This window comes from Myotis myotis, unplaced genomic scaffold, assembly GCF_014108235.1.
Source record: "Myotis myotis isolate mMyoMyo1 unplaced genomic scaffold, mMyoMyo1.p scaffold_m19_p_4, whole genome shotgun sequence".
Lineage (NCBI taxonomy): Eukaryota > Metazoa > Chordata > Mammalia > Chiroptera > Vespertilionidae > Myotis > Myotis myotis.
In genome coordinates, this window is record NW_023416346.1 from 119,836,059 (window position 1) to 119,856,294 (window position 20,236).

The following is a 20,236-nucleotide window of genomic DNA, read 5'->3' on the forward strand; positions in this document are numbered from 1 at the left end:
ATTAAACTCATCTCTCCTGCAGGCAGCCACTAGTCCTGTTTTGCTGAATCTTTCACCTTTCTTTCTTTTTTTAATCCTCACCCGAGGATATTTTTCCATTGATTTTTAGAGAGAGGGAAAGACAGAAGGAAATATCAATGTGAGAGAAACACATCGATTGGTTGCCTCTGCACGTGCCCCGATCAGCACCCAGGGGACGAACATGCAACCTAGGTACCTGCCCTTGACCAGAACCCAACCCAGGACCCCTTGGTCTGCAGGCCACCGCTCTATCCACTGAGCCAAACCTGCTAGGACTATCCTTCACCTTTCTACAAGAACTGGGCAATGTCTTCACAAGTTTCCTTCAACACACCATTCTACTAAGAACTGAATCCCCCTTTTTAAAAAAAATATATTTTATTGATTTTTTACAGAGAGGAAGGGAGAGAGATAGAGAGTTAGAAACATCGATGAGAGAGAAACATCAATCAGCTGCCTCCTGCACACCTCCTACTGGGGATGTGCCCGCAACCCAGGTACATGCCCTTGACCGGAATCGAACCCGGGACCCTTCAGTCCGCAGGCTGACGCTCTATCCACTGAGCCAAACTGATTTCAGCTGAATCCCCTTTTTAGCATCACATTCATTTTCCCCCACCCACAGCCACCTGTTGGCTCTGCGTGCTTTCCTTTCTTCTGTGGTTCCCAGGTTCTCAATTGCCTGTAGCTACTCTAGCTCAGCTTTGTGTCCTTCAGCCTGCAGCCCCTACTTTCTTCCTGGGATACTCAGTTCTGGCTTTCCTCTGGAGTCAGGTTACTGGGAACACAAGTTGTCCTTGGCCACGTTGCAATGGCATTGTGGCTCCACCGGTCTCATGTGTGCCTGTCCCCTACTCAGCAGCAGGGTGGGCCTCTGGGGCGCCTGACCTGTGCAGTGGCACCTTGTCAAGGGCTCAGAAGAGCCTGTACTTGGTTTAATGCTCTAATTTTTGAACAAGGAGCCCTGTGTCTTTGCTTTGCTTTGGGCCAGTAAATTATGCAGCCAGTCCTGCTCAGCAGCTTGTGTCCTGCTGTGCTAGGGCCTCACCTTGCAGAAGCAAAATAGACGGAGGTGAAAATCTTTGAGCTGCTTTGCCCCAAATGAATCGGATAGCCATAACAAAAGTGGAGTTTAGCCGGAACCGGTTTGGCTCAGTGGATAGAGCGTCGGCCTGCGGACTGAAAGGTCCCGGGTTCGATTCCGGTCAAGGGCATGTACCTGGGTTGCGGGCACTTCCCCAGTGGGGATGTGCAGGAGGCAGCTGATCGATGTTTCTCTCTCATCGATGTTTCTAACTTTCTATCTCTCTCCCTTCCTCTCTGTAAAAAATCAATAAAATATATTTAAAAAAAAAAAGTGGAGTTTAACAAAAATGCTTCATGATGTGCAGAACATCGGAGATCAATGGGCCTCTATATGGAATTGACGTTGGGGTAGCTTTAAGAATTATTGTAAGGATGTCCTCAATGCATGTGTCACCTACCCATGTCACAATCCTGGCAAGGTTGTTAAAGGTAGGACATGGACAGGAACCAAGGGATTGAGGCCTCTTTAAATCCCCTCCTGAACTACGAGTACCTATTTGGATTCTGGAACCTGTTCTCATTGCCTGGATTTTATAATCTAGGCCCCGGGCTTCAAGGTTAGTTACAGGATGAATAATCCCTTTGTTTATGGAATTGCTTATGTTACAGTTTCTGGAAATTACCAGAATCCTGCAACAAAAAACCAGGAGAGACCCAGCTACAGCCTGCATTCTGGAAGCAACCTCCTAACCAACAAGATCTTGGCAATGGCAAAAATGTGGATGTCATGGATCAGTGTCCTCTGGACCCACCTCATCCGCTCTTGGCCAAAAGGGAGGCCCGAGGCAGAGCAAAGCAGCCCCTGCTGTCCTGGAGCAGCCACACACTTTCTTGTTGAACATAAGCAATCCCCCCAGAATATCCACATCAAATAAGGCCATCCTCTGAGCAGCAGGGGGCAAGCCAAAAACAGGACCACTCCATGCCTTAACTGGTTTTGCTCAGTGGATAGAGTGCTGGCCTTCAGACTGAAGGGTCCCAGGTTCAGTTCCAGTCAGGACTCAATCCCCAGTAGGAGGCATGTAAGAGGCAGCCAATCAATGATTCTCATCATTGATGTTTTTCTCTCTCTCTCCCTCTCCCTTCCTCTCTGAATTCAATAAAAATATATTTAAAAAAAAACAACAAGACCACTCCAGAATCATGTCTGAACATAGAGAACATATGAACGTGAACCTTGTCCAACCACAGACATCACCAAACACCCCCCAATCCTGGCTAATGAGTGACTGCTGCTTCTTTCCCCATCACAGCCTCTGTCTAGTCTTCCCTGCTTCCAGATGGCATTGATTAAGGCACCCAATCATGGAATTACCCTGCCCCCAGTCCTGAGCAATGCCCGGCTTCCTGAAACGCTCCCCCAAAGACCTAATTCGGCCCCAATCCTATATGTGGTCCTACCTGACACCCTCTTGCTGTGATGCCCCACGGTGCCCCAAGATGTGCGTTCTCCCTCACTGCAAGGAGAAGAAAGCCTGCGTGTTCCACTCCAGGTGTGTTCCTGGGGGTGTGTGACTAGAGGGCAGTGCCAGTAGTGACTAAAATGAAGTCAGCGCTGAAGGTGAAAAACCATAGGTTTAGTGCCAAAACTCACACTCACAAGGACCCATCTGCTTATTCAGCCCAACTTGAACATCTGCAACAGAGTTGTTGTGTTTTTATTGATTTCAGAGAGGAAGGGAGAGGGAGAGAGAGATAGAAACATCAATGATGAGGAGAATCATTGATCAGCTGCTTCCTGCATGCCCCACACTGGGGATGGAGCCCGCAACCCGGGCATGTGCCCTTGACTGGGAATAGAACTGTGACCTCCTGGTTCATAGGTCAACACTCAACCACTGAGCCCCACCACCTGGGCTGCAACCGAGTTTTATAAACTCTGAGGAGGAGCCACACTGTCCTGCAGTTAGCAACAATAACTACCAACTGGGAAGAAGGAAGTCAAAACGGGAAAAATCCCTCTATGAAAAAGGAGAAGGTGGTGGTGGCAGAAGCGGGGAGGCAAAGTGCTAACTGGACACTGTCCCAGGCTGTCAGATCCCAGAGGCCAGTCATGGTGCTGCTGTCCCCAACCTTCCTTGTGAAGAGAGGTAAGGGGCTGGCAGCCAGTAGCAGCTGCACCTGCCATCAAAGCCAGAACTTTGTTTTACTGTTTTGTTTTCTTTGCTCTTTCACCAGTCCACTGGGGACCCTTGGAGACGTTCTGCCTCCCTGCCCACCGCGTGCAGCTGTGATGAAATCACTTCCTTTCTTTAAAAACCTGGCCTCAGTTATTAGGGTGAGAATGGTTGACAGAAATCTGGATGACTCCCCCGCCATTTTGCAGATGAATGTGGGCTTCACCCAGCTAGTTAAACACGATGAAATTTCTGATTAAGAAGAGTGTGTAACTGAGAGGGGCCTGGAATATTTGGCACAGTGTTTCCAACTGAGCTGCACACTAGATCACCTGGAAGCTTTAAAGCCTACCCCTGCTTGCGCCCCAGCCCATGAGGTCCAGCCTGGGCATCAGCCTTGTTTAAAAAACAACAACAAACAAACAAACAAACAAAAAAAACAGCCCTAGCTGGTTTGGCTCAGTGGATAGAGTGCCAGCCTGAGGACTGAAGGGTTTGATTCTGCTCAGGGGCACATGCCAGGGTTGCGAGCTCAATCCCCAGTGGGGGGCGTGCAGGAGGCAGCTGCTCAATGATTCTCTTTCAACATTGATGTTTCTATATCTCTCTCCCTTCCTCTCTGAAATCAATAAAAATATATTTAAAGGCCGAAACCGGTTTAGCTCGGTGGATAGAGCGTTGGCCTGCAGACTGAAAGGTCCCAGGTTTGATTCCAGTCAAGGGCATGTACCTTGGTTAAGGGCACATCCCCAGTAGGGGGCGTGCAGGAGGCAGCTGATCGATGTTTCTAACTCTCTATCCCTCTCCCTTCCTCTCTGTAAAAAAATCAATAAAAATATATTAAAAAATATATATATATATATTTTTTAAAAAAACCACACAACCCTGGCCAGTGTGTACAGTGGTTAGAGTGTCAGCCCATGAACCAAAGGGTCTCTCATTAGATTCCTGGTCAAGGGCACCTGGAATTCAGGTTCATTCCCTGGCCCCAGTAGGGGCGCGTGCAGGAAGCAACCAATCGATGTGTCTCTCTCACATCGATGTTTCTCTCTTTCTGTCCCTCCCTTCCTTCCACTCTCTAAAAATCAATGGAAAAAAATATCCTGCAGCAAGGATTAACAAAATAACAAAAACAAATAAGTAAAACAACAGGAGGTGCCACTGTAAAGCCACAGGTGCCACTGTCAAATCAGGAAGCCGTGAGGCCCTAGCTGGTTTGGCTCAGTGGATAGAGCATAGGCCTGGGGACTGATGGGTCCCAGGTTTGATTCTGGTCAAGGGCACATGCCTGGGTTACAGGCTTGATCCCTTGATCCCCAGTGCGGGGGGCGGGGGGGGGCGGTATAGGAGACAGCGAATCAATGATTCTCTCTCATCATTGATGTTTCTATCTCTCTCTCCCTTCCTTTCTGAAATCAATAAAAAAAAAAACAAACACTTTTTTAAAAAAAGGTGGAAACAGCCAAATGTCCATCAAGTGATGAGTGGATAAGCAGAATATTATTCAGCCTTGAAAAGGAATGAAGTTCTGACCCAGGCTACAGCACAGATAGACCTTGAAAACGTGCTGTGTGAAAGAAGCCATTTGAAATGTCCAGAATAGGTAAGTCCATAGAAATGGAAATCGGGTCACTGGTTGCCAGTGTCCAGGGAGGAGAGAAGGGAGGTGACTGCTTGATGGGAATGGGTTTCCTTTTGGGGTAATGAAGATGTCTTGGAAGTAGATACAGGTGGTGGTTGCCCAACAATGTAAATGCAGTAAATGTCAGTGAATGTTTTACTATAAAGTGGCTAATTCTATGTTATGTGAATTTTACCTCAGTTTTTAAAATGCTTGTAGCCAAACCAAGTTTTCAAGGTAAAGCTGCACAGAAATTTATTAAGTGAATTTCATCACCTGAACTTCCTCACCTGAAGCAAATGTCAAATAAATGCCTAATGGGAAGAAGTTGACTAGAGGTGTGTGTGGGGGATGTCGGGGGCGAGGGGGGGGGAGAGCAAAATTGAAGGCTGTTGGGAAACCAGCCTCATGGTTACCGTTTTCCCAGAGAAAAACATTCTTTAACCTCAAACACTAACTTCTTTAATCCTTACGACAGCCCCAAAAGGTGGGTGCACTTATCCCCATTTTACCAATGAGTCAACTGAGGCGCAAAGAGGTTAGGAAGCTAGAAGGCGGGAGAGCTGGGACTTGAACCCAGGCAGGTGGCTCCAGAGTCGGGCTCTTCACTCCTTCATGGTGCTACCTCTGCTAACCCTGGCTGTTGTCTCATACTGCCCCCCTTTTCTTATAACTCCCCAAAGCCAGGTGTGTGAGTCTGCTGCCTCCCACCAGCAGGCGCCCCTCCCCATCAGGGAGTATGACCCTAGAGAGGGTGTCCCACCTCTCTCCTCTCTGGAGCTATTGCCTGTCTTTATCAGGTCATTTCTGTGGTGAATTCCTACCCCCTTCTTACTAGCTGTGCGACAGTGGACGGGTTCATCAATCCCTCTGTGCCTCCATCCCCCCTCTGTAAAATGAAGCTCATAACAGTATCCACCTCATAGAGCTGTTGTGAGGATTAAATGAATAAACATATGATAAGCACAGAGGGCAGTATCTGACACATGACATATTTTAAAATATTTTTGTTATTGATTTCAGAGAGGAAGAGAGAGGGAGAGAGAGATAGAAACATCAATGATGAGAGAGAATCATTGATCAGCTGCCTCCTACATGCCCCACACTGGGGATGGAGCCTGCAACTCAGGCATGTGCCCTGACCGGGAATCGAACCGTGACCTCCTGGTTCATAGGTTGACATACAACCACTTGCCATGCTGGCTGGGCCAGATGACACATTTGATCAATGGGAGGTAGCTACAATGATGAGAATGTTGATATTATTAAGGCACACTCTACCCTAGGCACTAAGCTCCTACTCCTGATTTTTCACCCTTGCACTCCCATTGCTTGGCACCATGCCTGGCATAATGTAGGCCCTCAACATCTGTGTCTTTCCAGATGAACTGAGAAATAGAACATCGGGGTTGACACTCCAAAGACCCCAAGAGAGACCGAGTTCTCTGAGATGAGATCAGGTGTTGGGGGAGGGAGATGAGGGTGACCGCCATCCCTTGTGACTTCCCACTCTATTCCCCATCATATTTCTGATCTCCAGGGTGCCAGGCAGTCCACAGCCCATTCAGAAGGTCTTTAAGAGTTCATTGGTAGAATTTTCTGGAGGATTATTTAAGAAAAGTAAATTAGCCCTAGCCAGTTTGGCTCAGTGGATAGAACATCAGCCTGCAGACCAAAGGGTCCCAGGTTTGATTCTGGTCAAGGGCACATACCTTGGTTGCAGGCTCCTCCCCGGCCCGGGCCCTAGTCGGGGCTCATGCAGGAGGCAACCAGGCGATGTGTTTGTCTCACCTCAATGTTTCTCTCTGTCTTTCCTTCTCTCTTTCACTCTCCCTAAAAATCAATGGAAAATTATCCTTGGGTGAGGATTAACAAAAAAAAAAAAAAAGGAAAAGAAAGAAAGAAAAAAAAAAACCCACATAATTTATAAAAAAGGCTTTCCTCAAGACATTTCAAGCCAGTACTCCAAGTGCCGGTCATAATAATCTTCATTTGTGTCCCCGCTGGCCTTTCTAGAACTAGCATGTAGAACAGAAAAGGATGACAAGTCAGTCCCTGCCATTACTCTGCAGACTCTCCTCACCCCACAGACTCTCAGTGCCCTAAGACATGTCCACCCACCCCCAAAGGGTTCCTCCAGTTTAAGAAAGCCTGACTTGGAGGGAAGATTGGAAGTCTGAAGCTCCATCATTCAGCCCTGAAAAGATACCACGCCAGCCTTTCTTAAGAGAACCTCCACTTGAGCCTCTTTACAAAGCCCTCATTTCTCCACATAAAATGCTGTCCAGCCCACCCCACTTCCTTTTCCCCTCTCATTTCTGGCAAAGAATGGCACATTACAGGGGAGGGAGACTTGATCGTTGCAATGCATTACCTAAGTGTCCCAAGTAATGACACAATCAAAAGTGCTACCAAAGCAAATAATAGAGCGTGTTTTGGTCCCAAAAGCAATGCCCTGGCTTCTTGTCTGAGTGCACCATTTAGTTTGAAGATGTAACTAAATTCTCAACTGTCTGTGCTAGTTAAATATCTATTTTCCCACAAGATTGATTCCTTTCTTCTGCAGTCTCTAGAGGAGCAGTTCACAGAATGATTAGGTGCAGGGCCTTTTGTTGGCCAGCCTGGATCCTTATTTTATTTTATTTTTCAATTAGCAATAATCGCACCTTGGATAAACCTCATTGGCTCTGATACTGCCACTGTGCAAAGTTTGGATCCTTATCTTGATTATTCCATTTGGTTGCAGGTAACCTTTGGCAAATGATCTAATCTTTCTACATTTCTTCATCTGTGAAGGAAGTATCATAACAGCACCACTTTCTTTTTCTTAAATAAATTTTATTTATTTTTTACAGAGAGGAAGGGAGAGAGTTATAAACATCCATGAGAGAGAAACATCGATCAGCTGCCTCCTGCACACCTACTACTGAGGATATGCCCGCAACCAAGGTACATGCCCTGGACTGGAATCGAACCTGAGACCTTTCAGTCCGCAGGCTGATGCTCTATCCACAGAGCCAAACCGGCCAGGGCAATAGCACCACTTTCATACAGTTATCCTGAGGTTTAAATAAATTAATGGAAGTCGCCGAGACCGGTTTGGCTCAGTGGATGGAGCGTCGGCCTGCGGACTGAGGGGTCCCGGGTTCGATTCCGGTCAAGGGCATGTACCTGGGTTGCGGGCACTTCCCCAGTGGGGGATGTGCAAGAGGCAGCTGATCGATGTTTCTCTCCCATCGATGTTTCTAACTCTCTATCTCTCTCCCTTCCTCTCTGTAAAAAATCAATAAAATATATTAAAAAAAAAAATTAATGGAAGTCGAGTACTTAGAACAGTGAACAGTGCCTGACACATAGATAGCCCCGTGGAAGTATTTGTTATTACTGATGAGTTAAGACTGATGTTTAACTGGTACTTTCCTCTGCCCAGTCCAAATGGTGGGTACCTGGGGATTTAGAGGGCAACTCCCATTTCAGTAACCATTTCCCTACAGTAGAGCTAAAAGATTTCCAAAGCCCACAGAAGGTTCACCAATCTTAAAATGTCTTTGATACAACTCAACAGTCAGAGGTAGTCCCAGAAGCTGACAGCAGTGGGACTGGATGTGAGCCACCATTTTGCACTGCATGGCAGCACCATGCTTCTCACCGACCGGACCCTTAGGGTTCTGTCCTCGCCTGAAACACTTCCTTTCTCCAGTGGGAAGGCCCATAATGGAGCATTCAATACCCAGCTCAAATGCCACCCCAGCCCAGGCAGAGCTGATCCCTCATTTGCTTGTTCTGTTCCCACAGCGCAGCAGTCAGCTGTACAGTGAAGAGCTTCCCCTTTGCATTAGTGGCAGCATGCTAATGCCCTCAAACTTGACCTGTATTTCTCGCCAGCCAATACGCCTTCCTTAATGGGACTAAAACCCAGAGAGTTTGAGGGAGCAACCCAAGGTCAGGTGCTTGATAGTAAAATGAAGGCTTAGGGACCAGGACCATGATGCCCCAGTTCCTAGGCGAGGGCTCTTTTCTCTGTCCTTATGTCCCACTTCCATTATAGAATGTCCACTAGGGGCCACAGTACTTGTAAAGTACTGTGAGCTCTTGATATATGTCATTTCTAATCCTCCCAACCCAGAAAAGGTTTTTTTTTCCCTGTTTAAAGACATAGAGACTAAGGCCAAGCGACCTGCTCAAGGCCACAGGGCAGTCTATGGCAGAGCAAGGCTTAGAACGTGGGTCAGTCTGACTCCAAAGTCAGGAGAATTTCTAATCTATCATGTTGCCGCTCCGTACTGGAAATAAGAACAGGGGGCAAAAGGCACTGAATGGTCCATTTAAAACACACTCATCCTACATGCAGACAATTGTTGTTTTAAGGAAAGAGTAGAAGAAAAAGAGAGATTACATGTTGGCATGCAAAGGCAAAACAATATTTTTTTTTCCTGTTCCTGGATCCCATTGCAGCTTCTTCAAAGCAAGTGAATTTATGCATGTTGACACAGCTCTTATTTTAAACTCTTCTTTGGCTCAGTTTTCAGCGTCTTCCTCTTGGCATCACCAGTTCCATGACTCCCCTCTTCCAGTCTCTGAGAATCTGCCTAAAATAATTATGCAGCAGTTACTGTTAAGATCCACACCACACATGATAATTCAGTCCTTCCCACTAACCCATAGTTCCTTCTGGTTTTACAGTCGATTACCTGGCATGTCAGCATGTTAATCATAAGGGTCTTCGACTTTAAGGAAATATGAATATTGATATTTTAAACATATGTTCATTGGGGAGCACCTTTCTAATTGCTAGACAGATGCTGCCCAATTTATGATTCATTTAATAAAGCCAATTAGATTTTCAAAAATATAATAAAAATATGTTCATTGCATCAGGAAGTTTGTCCTTTAATAATCTTAAATCACATTTTTTTTCTAAATTATTTACAAATATGTAGTTTTCTCATTTTTGCCTGAAATAGATAGTAGATACTAGTATATTTTAATCTGAGTATACCTATTGACATAAAAGCTCCATAAGTGAAAATGAATGTATGTTATTTTTTAAAATATATATTTTTATTGATTTCAGAGAGGATGGGAGAGGGAGAGATAAATAGAAACACCAATGATGAGAGAAAATCATTGATCGGCTGCCTCCTGCACCCCCCACACTGGGGATCAAGCCTGCAACCTCCTGGTTCATAGGTCAATGCTCAACCACTGAGCCACATCGGCCATGCAAATGTATGCTATTTTAAACTTGCTTCCTTAAAAAACACCAGGTTATTGCACTTTGGCTGTTTGCAACTAATGAAAAATAATTTAGAGACTTCCCATTAACATGCTTGTGCAAAAAAGAAAAATGCACTGCAATGCAAGATGCCTGCCAAATGGGAAAAATAAAGCTAAAGAAAGTTCCGTTGTTGTACAATTAGTAAGATCTCAAATTGGTCCAAACCGACATCATGTGCCCCTACTATGATGTATTGAGAAGGACCCAACATCACTTCTGTGGTCTTCTTGCCAAAAATGCACAACCTGAACCCAATCCTGAAGAAACATCAGACAAACTCAAAATAAAGGACCTTCCACAAAATGAATGGCCTATATTCTTCAAAAAAAAAATGTCAAGGTCAAGAAATACAAAGAAAAGCTGAGGAACCGTTTCAGATGAAAAGAAACTAAGGAGAGCCCCAGCCAGTTTGGCTCAGTGGATAGAGTCTTGGCCCACGGACTGAAGGGTCACGGGTTTGATTCCTGTCAAGGCCATGTACCTTGGTTGCAGGCTTGAGGCAACAAATCAATGTTTCTCTCCGCCCCCCCCCCCTCTCTCTCTGGCTCTCCCCTCCACTCTGGACCAGGAAAGAAAAATTGCCATAGGAGTCATTATGGGGACAATCGACAACAGTGGAACAAGGACTCTGGAGTAAACAATAACTTGTAGCAACGTTAAAGTTCCTGACTTTGGTCAGTGTACTGTGATAATATAAGGGAATGTCCCTGTTCTTAAGAATTACACGCCAAAGCATTTGGGGTGAAGGGACATAATGTCTCCAACTAATCCATGCTTTGGGGAAAATTATATATGCATGGGTAAATTAAAGAAGAGAGAGTGACTAACAAGGCTACAGGACAAAATGTCAACAATAGTTGAATCTGGGTAAAGGGTGTACAAGTGTTCCTTGTACACTGTTTGAAACTTTTATGTGTGTGCGTTTAAAATTAAAATTGAACAAGAGCAGTGAGCCTGGCTGGTATGGCTCAGTGGTTGAGCGTCGACCTATGAACCAGGTCACAGTTTGATTCCCAGTCGGGACACATGCCTGGGTTTCGGGCTTGATCCCCAGTGTGGGGCCTGCAGGAGGCAGCTGATCAATGATTCTTTCTCATTGTTGATGTTTCTAACTCTCTCTTCCTCTCTGAAATAAATAAATTTAAAAGGAGCAGTGAATGTATAGAAAACATAAGATGTTAAAAAGGAGGAAGAAAAGCCATGCTTCTGAGGTGTGTATGACACAATGGAGTCTAAGACATGTTTAAATGTCTTGGTAACAGGCAAGCTTGACTTCAGGGAAACAGTCAGCCTTTGAAAGTGCAGAGCTGAGGAAAACAGGAAGGTTGCCTTTTTGATACTTTCAGCTCTTTGTTCACAGGCTTAATAAAAAACCCGGAGGTTAATGCGTTATCCAGCTCCATCACTCACTACCAGGCCTCCAGGTAGCAGCTCACCTTTCCTAACAACTTTGACACCCGAATGCAATGCCTGTCTCATCCTCAGTTTCGGTTTCTTTGTGGGAGATTTGGCCAATGCCCTATCTCAGTTCCTTAAACTATTTAGCTCCAGTAATTCTGGATGCTTGTGGCAGGCTGGGGGCAGGAGGCAGTTAATGTAAAAGTCATGGCCACTCAGAATATGTGTAGCGTGCCCATTCTTGGATCATATCAAAGTATACCCTTCACCCTTTAAATAGTCCTTCAGTCTGAGGACCACTCTATTTCCTCCTCACTTTATCACTCACCTCATTTCTGTCCTCTCCTCATAGTTGATTATCACATCCTCAAGCCCTCAAACCCTCATCCTTTGTCCCTGCAAACTCCCAACCCTGGATCAATTCAGACTTTTGCCTCCTCACCAAATCTTTCTTAAATACATTTGGTCATTTCCCGGAACCCCTATTCTATTACCTAATTTTGGGCCTTTATTCGTTCTGTCCTCCACAGTAATAACTGGCTCCCTGCAATTCATGCCCCACAGGCTTCAATAGTCATCTTTCCAGAATACAATTCTAATGATATAACAACTCCCCTGCTACAGCTCTTCAGTGCCAATTGCCTACAGAATGAAGTTCAAATGCTATGTATGGCTTAAACACTTCTCACAATCTGACCTGAGTCTTCTTTTTCTCATGCAACTCCTATTCCTCTAAAGACACAGGTTCTAACCCTGCTAAGTTTCTGCAAGGCTCAGACACATCATGGTTTTCACTACCCAATGATGTTAAGAAAATTACCCAAAATTTGGAATTAAGATTATTTATTAAATAATAAAAGGATTACTCCATGCTCTTTCTTTGTTGTGCTGGAATATTCTCAAATAAGTACTCCTATGAAACCTAATACAGAGCAGTGCTGTCCAATAGAGCCACATATAGTAGCCACATTAAAAAATGAAATAAAAGCCCTGACTGGTTTGGCTCAGTGGATAGAGCATTGGCCTGCGGACTGAAGAGTTCTGGGTTCGAGTCTAGTCAAGGGCATATATTAGTACCTTGGTTGCGGGCACATCCCCAGTATGGGGTGTGCAGGAGGCAGCTGATCGATGTTTCTAATTCTCTATCCCTCTTCCTTCCTCTCCGTAAAAAATCAACAAAATATATTTTAAAAATGAAATAAAAACAAACTGGAGAAATTGAGGTTAATAATGTATATTATTTTACCCAATATATTCAGAGTATTATCCTTTCAATATGTAAAAAAATTATTAATGAGATATTTTAGATTCTCTTTTTTATCCTAAGTCTTTGAAATCCAGTATGTATTTTTACCCTTATAGCATATCTTTGGATGTTATATTTTAATGAAAAGTATTTAATCTCTATTTAGATTTCATAAAATTTACAACTGAAAAAAGTAAGATTACATACCCAAGTTGTCTTAATATACCTAAAAGTTTCCCATAACTGAACTAAGTACCAAAAAATCATTTTCCTGTAATGTTTACATCCACACTGACAAAACTAACTTTAAAAGAATTGATTTTGAAGCAAAACATGTCAGTTTCAAAACCACATTTGTACAAGTTAAATTCACTCATTTATGTCAACTCAGTATTCTTTTTTAAAAAAATATATTTTATTGATTTTTTACAGCGAGGAAGGGAGAGGGATAGAGAGTTAGAAACATCGATGAGAGAGGAACATCTATCAGCTGCCTCCTGCACACCCCCCACTGGTGATATTCCCGCAACCAAGGTACATGCCCTTGACTGGAATCGAACCTGGGACCCTTTGGTCCGCAGGCCGATGCTCTATCCACTGAGCCAAACCAGTCAGGGCTCAACTCAGTATTCTTAATGTTAAATTTAAAGAAGCATTGTGTTATTTGAAAAACAATTCTAGATTCATCAATATAAACAAAGCATTCTTCAAAGTTTACTTACAGTTTTTACAGCCAATATACCTAATGCTGTCTATTATAATTACAATCTTCTGCATATTGTTTCATGTTAGAAAAATGTATAAAATCAATATATTTTTTAAAAATATATTTCTTTATTGATTTCAGAGAGGAAGGGAGAGGGAGAGAGAGATAGAAACATCAATGATGAGAGAGAATCATTGATCAGCTGCCTCCTGCACGCCCCCTACTGGGGATCGAGTCCACAACCAGGCATGTGCCCTTGGCTGGAATTGAACCTGGGACCCTTCAGTTCTCATCCACTGAGCCAAACCGGCTAGGGCTAAAATCAATATTATTGATTTAAATCATGCAACGTTTCAATTTCAACATAAACTCTTATACCTGTCTAGCTAAATCATAAATACGCTTTTCCTTTCCGTAGAGCTTCACATCTATCTTATTCACATGTAGTGTGCTATCCATAAGAAAACATGTAAATCACATTGCCAGTTTTTTAAATTAATGGATATTTGGCAAACACTCCTTTTGTTATTGTTAACAGCACAGTAAAACTTTGTAAAACTTTTTGTTTGGCAACAAACAAAAGATCATTACATTCATTGTCTACTTCTTTCAACAGTTCCATAAATTGGTGATGAGTCATAAAGCTTGTACGTATATGTTGAACAGTTTTAACAATCGTTTCCATGATGCTTTTCAGAAAACTGAGCACAAATATTTTCAGTGTGTATCATAAGTAATATGAAGTCACCAGAAAAACATCAGTCTCTTGTTTTAAAATTTCAACAGATCCAAAATCTTGACTTAAGCTGGAGCACCATCCATCATGATAATTTTTTTTATATCCAACTAAGGTTCTTCTTTGACAGATGTAAAATATTTAAAAATATCTATGCTATTGCCCTAGCTGGTTTGGCTCAGTGGATAGAGTGTTGGCCTGCTGACTGAAGGGTCTCAGGTTCAATTCTGGTCAAGGGCATATGCCTGGGTTATAGGCTCGATCCCCAGTAGGGGGCATGCAGGAAGTAGCCAATCAATGATTCTCTCATCATTGATGTTTCTATCTCTCCCTCTCTCTTTCTCTCTGAAATCAATACAAAAAATATTTAAAAAATCTATGCTATTGTTTTTGGGGGCTATGAATTGGCATTTATTTGTAAGCATGGCAGTCCTTTCAAACAAAATATACCCAAAATACTAACTAGACAGTGTCCTATATCACATGAATCATCCAAATTTAAGAAAAGTACTTGCAATTTTTCCAATTTTAAATCAATTAATCTTAGGTACTGTTAGAAAGGTTTGGTATTCTACAGGCAATTATTTTGTGTTTTAATTGAAGATCTTTCTCCTTTTTTTGTAAAATATAGTTTTTAGTATTTTCCTTATAATTTTTAAGTAAAATTTCAATAAATGAAATAATTTCATTTACTATTGCCATCTAAAACTGGTTTTCTTTTATGTGCAGGAATTCAAGCCCTTTTCAAAAGATTTTTAAATTGATTTTTGGAGAGAGGAAGAGAGAGAGAGAGCAAAACATGGCTATGCTGCATATTTTCCACTGGGCTGACAGGTGGGGGCGGGGCAGCATTTTGGTGCACAGAAAACACCCAACCAACTGAGCCACACAGGGTAGGGCTCAAGCCATTTTAAAGCTGGCCAAAGTTCCAAGTTCAGAACTTGTTATCATATTTTTTAAACAATTTTCATTGGGCATTCAATTTTGAATGCAGGTATCTAATTTTACTATTCTCATCAAATTCACTCTGTATTTGCTGAAAATCTTCCGTAATATTGTTCACTTTATTATCTTTAAATGATTTTTACACATATTTTTTTTTTGGTCTGCTGCAGCAAATTATATGAACTTTACAACATACTTCTTCTAATGCCTTTGTTCCCCCCCCCCGCTTCTGTGTAGTATTAATATCTACATCTCCACTCAATTCTGCCTCAGTTGTATGCCTTCTATTTTAATTGAAAAATTAGTCCCTACTTATTTTTTTTAAAATTATTTAATTATATTATAATTTAAAGTATAAGAAGTATTTCCATTTAGTTACCAGTTATGATTTATATGGGTATGACGGTAAATGGTGCTGTCTGAATAAAATGTTCAAATAAACATAAACACATTTATTTTTATCCTTACCCTAGGATATTTTTCTTTTTTAAAAAAATATATTTTATTGATTTCAGAGAGGAAGGGAGAAGGAGAGATAGAAACATCAATGATGAGAATCATTGATCAGCTGCCTCCTGCACACCCCCTACTGGGGATTGAGCCTGCAACCCTGGCATGTGCCCTGACCAGGAATCAAACTGCGACCTCCTGGTTCATAGGTCAATGCTCAACCACTGAGCCACGCTGGCCGGGCAAGATATTTTTCCATTGATTTTAGAGAGAGTGGAAGAGAGAGGGAAAGACAGAGAGAAACAACTATGTGAGAGAAACACATCGATTAATTGCCTCCTGAACAAGCCCGTCCGGGCCTGGGCTGGGGAGGAGCCTGCCACCAAGGTATGTGCCCTTGACCAGAATCAAACCCAGGACATTTTGGTCCATAAGTGAATGCTCTATCAACTGAGCAAAACCGGCTAGGGCTAAACGCATTTTAATGCTAAAAATTTGAATTGACTCAATCCATTAACACTAACTAGAGAAATAATGAGTTTATGTCTAATACTGGAGATGACTCACACAGTTGACACACATAGTATAGTACAGTACAGCAATATCTATGAGATGCAACAGTTAAAGTAAAATGTAGTTCTACCTAAACAATAAGGTTGAATTTTTTTTTTTTTTTTCTTCAACCCAAGTTTTTATTTTTATTTATTTATTTATTTATTTATTTATTTATTTATTTTCTAATTACATCTTTTGGTTTTTCGGTTTCTTCTTCTTTTTTTTTTTTTTTTTTTTTTATTCCTTAAAGTATTACAAAGGGTATTACATATGTGTCCATTTTATCCCCCCGCCCTAGACAGTCCCCTAGCCTCCCCTATCCCCCAATGTCTTATGTCCATTGGTTATGCTTATATGCATGCATACAAGTATTAAGGTTGAATTTAATGGGAAAATAGTTTACACCACTTCAATTTTCAATTAAAATTAAAATTGAAATGAAATGAAATAAAATTAAAAGTTCAGTTAGTCACACTAGCCTTTCAAGTGCTCAGTAGCCACATGTGGCTAGTGGCTGTCGTACTGGATAGTGCAGGTCTAAAGAAATTTAGCTTGAACTTACTAATTACTATTGATTAGGCCCAGACTACGAAGTTACATATTTACACGTTAACTTGATAAGATTGTGAGTGATATTTTTTGTCCTGTAGAAATGCAAATGGCCGAAACCGGTTTGGCTCAGTGGATAGAGCGTTGGCCTGCGGACTGAAGGGTCCCGGGTTCGATTCTGGTCAAGGGCATGTACCTGGGTTGCGGGCACATCCCCAGTGGGAGATGTGCAGGAGGCAGCTGATCGATGTTTCTCTCTCATCGATGTTTCTAACTCTCTATCTCTCTCCCTTCCTCTCTGTAAAAAATCAATAAAATATATTTTAAAAAAAAGAAATGCAAATGATTTCTACCTGAAAAGGCTAACACTGATAGTTGCATTTGTATTTAACTTTGTAGCTTAATCAGCAATTGCATTCCATCTTACTATCCTTCTATATAGTGCTGCCCTTAAATTTGATGTCATAGGAGAACATTGGATGATGTAGAGAGATATTCACAAAGTATTATTATGTGAGAAAAAGCAGGTCACAAAAGAAAATATACAGATTGGTCCCATTTTCATATATTTATAAGTATGTATGTTCTAGAAAAATAGGAAGGAGATAAACAACGATACTTACCATTGCCTATGGGTGGACTTACGTATGACTGCTAAATAATTTCCTTTTTTGATTGTCTTTATTTTTTAAAACTAAGAAAACTCTCATAAATATTTTGTAATTTTTTCTCTCTCCATAATACACACATATTTTGTAATTTTTACTTGGGTTAACTTCATGAGGCTTTTCTCACCTCCCTTTTCTCTGTTCCTTTAAAACTCAGTGCCCTGCTCTGAAACAGTTTAGCAACACTGGGGGTCCCAGGTACTTGTCACATTACTCAAGTACTTCCTTTAAAAAATGATGATGATGGTGATGATATTAACATATATGTATAGAAGACTGGAGTCCTCTACTTGAAATAGCATTTCTTTTCTATAACCTGAAATAATCATGTCTTTTCTGTACCTATGCTGTGTTCTTTCACCTGCTTACTGAGATTCTGTCTTTTTTTTTTTGGCACTTTCCTGTGAATAATTTTTTTTAAAATATTTCTTTATTGGTTTCAGAGAGGAAGGGAGAAGGAGAGAGAGACAGAAACATCAATGATGAGAGAGAATCATCGATCGGCTGCCTCCTGCACACCCCCACTGGGGATTGAGCCCGCAACCTAGGCATGTGCCCTTGGCCGGAATCGAACCTGGGACCCCTCAGTCCGCAGGCTGACGCTCTATCCACTGAGCCAAGCCGGCCAGGGCCTGTGAATAATATTTTGATGTGTCTAAATTGTGAATAAACTGACAACGCCTCTTTCTTTCCAATCTAGGCCTGGCATAAAGGCTCCCTCAAAGAAGGGTGGTGAGAAAGAAGTGGGCCATTCTGTCATCAATGAGGCAGTGACCAGATAATACACCATGGACATTCACAAGCGCATCCATAGAGTGGGTTTCAAGAAGCGGCCCCTTGGGCACTCAAAAAGATCTGGACATTTGCCATAGAGAATATGGGAACTCTAGATGTGGGCATTGATACCAAGCGCAACAAAGCTGCCTGGGCCAAGGGAATAGGGAATGTCCCATACCACATCCAGGTACAGTTGTCCAGAAAATGTAATGAGGATGAAGGCTCACCAAATAAGCTCTATGTGTTGGTCACCTACGTACCTGTCACCACTTTCAAAAACCTACAAACGGTTTGTGTGGATGAGAACTAACTGTTGATTGTCAAATAAAGTCATTAAACCTGCAAAAAACACAGGCAATGCCTTATAAATAGGACAACGAGGACAATTATTTCTATCTGTGCCTGCCACCCACCCTGAGTTTTAGAATTCATTGTTTATCCTTCTCTTTCCCCTCTAGCCTGTGAGCCCTTGAAGCTGGAGATGTTTTATTAACATCTGTGGTTCACTGCCTAGGACAGTGATGGCGAACCTTTTGAGCTCGGCGTGTCAGCATTTTGAAAAACCCTAACTTAACTCTGGTGCCGTGTCACATATAGAAATTTTTTGATCTTTGCAACCATAGTAAAACAAAGACTTATATTTTTGATATTTATTTTATATATTTAAATGCCATTTAACAAAGAAAAATCAACCAAAAAAATGAGTTCGCGTGTCACCTCTGACACGCGTGTCATAGGTTCGCTATCACTGGCCTAAGATAAGACCTGGCATATGACAGGAAGAATGGGCATGCTATAACTATGTGAGGATTGAATGAAAGAATGGGAATCCCATGTATTCTTTTTTTTCCATGCATGTACACACTTAGGCCCCTACTATGTGGCATTCATCCTAGAACAGTGGTCGGTAAACCGCGGCTCGTGAGCCACATGCGGCTCTTTGGCCCCTTGAATGTGGCTCTTCCACAAAATACCACGTGCGGGCGCGCACGTACAGTGCGATTGAAACTTCGTGGCCCATGCGCAGAAGTCGGTTTTCGGCCTGAGCGAGTCTATTTTGAAGAAGTGGCGTTAGAAGAAGTGGGGGTACGTTCGCTGAGGTTGACCCCTCAGATTGAGGACGTTTTTGGCAAAGGCCAGCTTAGGAGTACCCTAATTAAGTTAATACCAATGTACCTACCTATATAGTTTAAGTTTAAAAAATTTGGCTCTCAAAAGAAATTTCAATCGTACTGTTGATATTTGGCTCTGTTGACTAATGAGTTTGCTGACCACTGTCCTAGAACATTTATAAGTCTGGGATATAAGAGGACCATGATTTAATTGAATATGATGAAAGCAGGATTTAAAAGACATGAAACCAAGAAGACAACATAGACCTGACTAGTTTTATATAATGGGACATTCATCCTAGCTACGAAACAATAGCATTACTGTGAAATTGAGAAGCAGTGTCCTTAATAGACTTCTTTCTCAGTGGGCACCGGATCCTAACTTCATCCACAAAGCTTAAAATAAAAAGACTGCTCTTTGCTTTTTTCTTTTTCCAAATCTCACAATTTGAAGATCAGAATCACAAGTTGGCAAACCTACAGAGTTCGCAGCGTTCTGTTTTAAGCAAAGATGCTGTGAAACTACAAATAGGATCAAGTGTTTTCATCACAGCTGGATTTCCAGCTTCTCTCCCATCTGTGGAGCCCACCCGCTGGGCAATCAGCCAATAGGTGCTCACCTTCTCTCTGTATTCTTGTGGCATGAAGGCAGGTACTTCAACAGAGAAAATGTAACTCGGAAGCAGGGTTCCTCTATTGTTGTTGCTATGGTGGGCTTAAGTTCATGTAGCAAGAGTCACTAAAGAAAGAAGATGAGACACCCCACAGATTACTTATTCATTATAACGGAGCGACCTGATAGATAAAACCTTAAGCAAATGATCCAACTTTTCATCACTGATAATGGGACAAACTGACATCAAGTGCCTTGTGATGCGATATCATGGTGTCTGGTTTATCCATTGCTGCATGATAAACCACCGTAGAATTCAGTGGTTTAAAATAACAATTGAGAGGACCTTAAAAATTAA

The 20,236-nt window shown here is 42.2% G+C and overlaps 1 non-coding gene and 1 pseudogene across 1 annotated transcript; one reads left to right on the forward strand and one right to left on the reverse strand.

Moving 5' to 3' along the window:
• Positions 1–3,070: 3,070 nt before the first annotated feature.
• Positions 3,071–18,463, forward strand: LOC118653624 (annotated as a pseudogene).
• Positions 7,412–7,556, reverse strand: LOC118654945. Its single transcript, XR_004967163.1, has one exon. It is a non-coding gene; the product is annotated as a U4 spliceosomal RNA (small nuclear RNA).
• Positions 18,464–20,236: the final 1,773 nt, after the last annotated feature.